This window comes from Amphiura filiformis, chromosome 17 (genome assembly GCF_039555335.1).
Source record: "Amphiura filiformis chromosome 17, Afil_fr2py, whole genome shotgun sequence".
NCBI lineage: Eukaryota > Metazoa > Echinodermata > Ophiuroidea > Amphilepidida > Amphiuridae > Amphiura > Amphiura filiformis.
In genome coordinates, this window is record NC_092644.1 from 41,714,380 (window position 1) to 41,720,157 (window position 5,778).

The following is a 5,778-nucleotide window of genomic DNA, read 5'->3' on the forward strand; positions in this document are numbered from 1 at the left end:
GGCATTACTGGCAAAACAGGTTTTTGCCCTGTTTTTGCCACTTTGCTGGTAAAAACAGGTTTTTGCCCGCAAAAACCGAACCCTTCTTAAAAACAATTACAACATTTGTATAATCCAAAATTAAATATCGATAATTTTTGTTTTCATATTCATAAATATTTTACTTCCATCATCATAAAAAAAACCACAAGCGTATTATAATATACTGCGCTAATAAAGTATCCTTACACTACTTGGAAAAATAATCATAATTTCAAAACTGAACAATATTGGGGTAATCCTGCACATTATTAATAAAATTTGTATTATATCGTGAATTTCAAAAAGTTAAAGTTATTTGATATCGGAAAGACATTCATCGTATTCAGAATGCAATTCGATATGTCTGATGTGCTCTCATGTCCCACACAAAATACTGTCGAAACACTCAAAACGCTCATTCCAGATCCCTTAATTAAGAAAACGTGCTATAAACATGACCATACACTCATCTGTATATTGGACGTATTTTATGTTATTTTGTTGTTTTTCAATAGTTAATAGATTTTTTATTTAGGCTATAAATTGAAGCCCGAACTAAAAAGACTAGTTTGCGTATGACGTCCTGTCAACCAAACCTAAAATACCGCACTGCGCAGGTACGTCAGCAACCAATCACGTCGCACCTTTAGTCTTTTTTAATTTGGTCTTATTACTTTTCTGACAAGAAAGCTGGTCAAAATTGAATGCGCCCTTACCCTTGCATGTATTATGAAATGCGTTCACTGACCCTCAAAGCACCATAAAGGAAGGTCGACAGAGACTTTTCCTAGAAAGGTTTCTTGGATCAACAGGATCTAAATATTCGCCCCTGGAAATTCGCCCAAACCGTGGTATAATCATTTAGATCATCTGAAAGTGGCATGATTTGCAGGCAAAGGGCCAAATATTTTGTTTACAGGTTACTATACTATCGGATGTAAACAAATTATATACTGCGCAATAATTGTTATGAAACTACATGCATATGCTGTTACCTATGCGTCATAGTTATAGCGAATCCAAGCTATTTTCAGAAGGGGGGGTAAGTCAACTTAAAAGGAGAGGAACTGCACAAATTTTAACCTTTATATTGAAGATATACATTTTTCCCCAAAAGACCTATTATTTGTAGGTGTTTTGGGGGAAAAAATCCATATCTTCAATACGAAAGGTCAAAATTTTCAATTGATCGTCGACTGATAGTGTTAAATATCATTTGCCATAGGCCTAAGGGACCGTTCACAAACACTTGTAAGGGGGGGGGGGTCCTGATGCAAAAAAAATCCATCGCGAAAATTTTTCGGCCCCCCCCCTTTACAGACCTCAACAATTTCAGGCCCCCCTTTTTGACATGAAAATTATGGGTCAAACCCATAGAAAATCATATAAACTTAATTTTTCCAGGACAATGTGTGGTCATTTTTTCAGGCCCCCCCCCTTAGGAGGGTCAACATTTTTCAGGGCCCCCCCTTTTGCATCAGCCCCCCCCCCTTACAAGTGTTTGTGAACTGTCCCTAAACTGTGTATTATAGGCCTATATCGCGAATTTCAAAAAAATCAAAATTATTTCACATCAGAAGGACATTGTAGGGAGAGCGTGGCGCAATGGTTAGGTACTTGCCTTTAGTGCATGAGGTCCCGGTTCGATTCCCGGCGGTGGCGATTTGCTGGGATATTGACTGGGAAAAAAAAAGTCTGAAATTAATTGGCAACTTCTGTAGATTAAATTCAGACTTCCGCTCTCCCCATGGTTCATTTAGAATTGGGTAAATGAATCATGAAAGTACTCCGTCCTTCGGAGGGGACGTTAAGCCGTCGGTCCCGTGTACAGAGAGCCATACCTGTACATGTATCTCGCAGCCAGTTTCGAAAAGAGTAGGGTGTTAACCCCTGACTGTTCCCAACCCGCCCCGGTGTTCAAATGGACCCCAATGGAAATAAGCTTCAATAGAGGCTTTCTTGGGTTATCCAGGGTTGTCAAAAACCCGAACAAATCAAAACAAATCAAGGACATTCTTCGTTTTCAGAATGAAATTCGATATGTCTGATGTGTTCTCATATCCCACAAAAATACTGATCAAACGCTCATACCAGAACCCTTAATAAAACTAAAAATTAACCGTGCAACAAAATAGAAGAACATGGAATGATTTAATATGCGATCATCAAATTGTTTACAACGTAGGCCTATTACGTTAGAATTGCTTCTCTCTTACTGCATATAACCTGTTCGAATTAGCATAAAATGTGAATATAGGTCTATTGTTATTCTGAGTTCCCTTATCCTATACAAAAAAAAGTTCCAGCTTTCTTATTTCTTCATTTTCGCCAGCCCATTCGGGGCTGGTACCTGTTTCAGGTTTGGGGTCAGTTTACTCAAGAGATTATATTTTAGTGGTATTGGAATGATTTTTTTTTTTTACTTTTTGTGGTTAAATTTTTTTAAAAATATTTTAATTCGATTTGTTAGGAAAAGTAAGTATGTTTTGCCGTTTCAACGAACGAAAACGAGTGAGTATTACCAAAGTTATGTTTGAACTAATTAATTATGACTTTAAAAGTTTAAAGGCCTAAATGTAACAATAATAGTTAATATATATAGCATCATATGGTCAGCAGAAGAAAATCTGACATCACCTATGATGTCATATCAGTGTCCTTGACCGGGGGTCCTTACTCCTTGACCACTGAACAGCGTGATATCATGTTGATAACAGATCTATAGAATCAAAATCTTCATCATATCCCCGGATCATATCACAGATTCTCAACAATCTGTGATCATATGGACCATATTGATGTGAAAGTAGTTATCTATCATATCCTGTGTCGTTTTATGGATAAAAATGACTCAAAATGTTATTGATGAAATGGTTGCTATCATAAACATCAGTTTTGTCTTTTCAACGGGAAAAATCCGATGCAAAATAAAGTTTTTAGGGCCTAGCTATAATATGGGCATAATTTATGCATATAGTATTGAACAATGTACCCCATTTGACATGCACTTATAGATAAATAAATTGTCTTACTTTATTAATTTAATAACTTCTTTATTATAAATAAAATGACACATAACTATTTGATTCATAAAATTACATTCAACAAAATGATTGAAGAGAAAACACACAAGGCACTAGGCAGACTGTTATAGAATGGAGTATGTAAGATGCCATGTCCATAGCTTCGCAGGAGTTTCCGACTAGCAATCAACATGATCAGCACATTCAGAAAAACACAGTTTAAGAGTGAAGATTGTAGTGAGTAACCAGTCCTTTATAAATGTGCTGGCCACTATCTATTATAATATAGTAGGCTTAAACTATACATTGCGAATTAATTAAGTTATTTTAAAATAAAATGTACATGTAAGTTAACTCAAACCGGCAGTGTATATATCGAAAGCAGTGAAATCGGACATTCCTAAGCGAAGATATTGAGTTCGTAAGTTCTGGTATTACAAAATTGGAAATTGAGATATCGTGGGTAAAAAGCTGAAAAGACAAAAAACCCAACGACAACAACAACAACAACAACAAAAACAAACAGACCAGAACAATTTGGAGTACATGTAATGAATTAAAAGAGTTGACATGAGATTAGGAATTAATGTTTTCTGCTGTTTCAGTGTGCATGTTCTCATCGTTGATGGTTTGGTGGACTGTCATGTAGATGTAAGCGTGATCCTAAAATGCCTTTCACATTGACCAAAACTAATTACAAGACCTCTTCTACATTGAGGCTGGCTTTCCCTTTTAAAGGGAATTTTTATGTAACATAGGCCTACATTTCCTCACATTTTATATATTTTATTATAATTTATAAAACTGCGTCGCATATTCTTACCAAGGACAATGAAGTTGTGCTACATCGAACCATTTAATAATCATCCAATCAGAATCGTCGATAGAGACTGGATACCGCTCCTCAACTCTGATTGGCTGTAAGTTATACCACCATACAGGCGCTCTAGCTCTTCACAAATCAATGTTGACAGAACATATTCCCATCATGCATTGTTAAAGAAGTCCTCTTACCTTGATCTCGTACCAAGCAATTCTTGAAGTTTTATGAATACAAGCGAACAGGACAACGAAAACATTTAAAGCCATTTATTTAAATTTAACGGTGATTCCCTTTACACGGTGAAACACTTAATGAGGTGTGACCCGATCGACAGCCTCTTGTCAAACTTTTATTCATCAACACTGAGATTTTGGTACCGAAGAAACAAGTTCACATTTACCTCCAGTAAACACGCCCGAGATATTATAATGGTGTGAGCAAAAACGTGGTGAGTTGTGGTAACCACAAATGGAAATATATTTTTTAATAATTTGCCATACAATTTTTAAAAAAATCAAAATTATTTGATATCAGAAGGACATTTTTTGTATTCAGTATGCAACTATTTTGATGTGTCTGATGTGCTCTCATGTCCTATAAAAAATACTGCAAACGTTGCTATCCGATCCCTTATAGACAATATTTGTGTTGCACTACACTCTCAGAAAAAAAAAAAGTGCTACTTAGAACCTTTTTTTGTCCTGTATGTAGAACCCTAAGCAGTAATAAGGTTCTAAAAAGAACCTTAAAAAGTTCTATAAAGAACCTTAAAGATTTAAATAGGCCTAGGCCTGGGGACATTCTAATTCATTCATTCAGGGACTCATCACAAAGTTAAGAAAAGTAAAACGTACATGTAGTGTTAACCCTTTTTGGCACTAAAAAATCATTTTCTTGGCTACAGAACCTTTTTTGGTTCTACAAAGAACCCCATTGGGTGATGCCTAAAGTTTTATTAAGAAAACACAGGACTAAAGGAAATCTAGGACCAAGACAATAGGTATACCTATTGTATACGACGTCCCTATTAGGCAAAAAAAAATATTGTTGTGTTGCCCTCAAGTTGGAAAATGGGAAAGTTGGGTCGGACGGTCGGATTTCTTTTTTTTCTTCTTCTTTTTTTTTTTTCAACCTTCAGTTTTTAAAAATCCCCTCAAATATTAAATAATGCTTCTTCAATTAGGGGACATTTGTCAATTTTGACTTCTGGATACCTGTTAGACATCAATTAAAGACTAGTCTTTCAATAAAATATTAATTATAAGTGAAAAACATTGATTTTTTGAACAAATCTGTAAAAATCATCATTAAAAAAAAAACCGACCCAGATTTTTCAGGATTTAGAGTCGGACGGTTGAGGGCAACACAACAATTTTTTTTGGCCAACACTGTTTGAAGGTCTATGGTATTAGGGAGTCAGTTCGCTATTGTAAAAGGGAATCCGATATATTTTTGCTTTATTTTTAGAGAAATCCTTTAACAAATCATAGATCTTCAAAACATCTTTACGAGCGTAAATGCACTAAAAGCCCGACTAATAGTGTCAATTTGGAATTAGGTCGTTGAACTTTTACCATTGAAAGCTGCATGGAATCATGCAAAATACAAATGTTTTGGTATAAATAGCAAGGCATCGCGGGATTTCTGATTCCCACCTCCGATTTCAACTTGTTTACGCTGGTGTGACACGCTAGCAGCGTGAGGAAAAACCATGTTAACCAAAAACACACAAAAAAACAAGGTTAATGCCATCAGAATACAATTGGGTATTGGTTTCCAACTAACAGCTATCACGTGACAAATCAGTGAAAACTCCCAGGGTAACATTGAGCCGATCAGCTGATTTGCTGCAGCGACCAACTTGTATTTAAGAAGTTGCGAAGTGCGTTATTCCTCAGAATCTTGGTGACA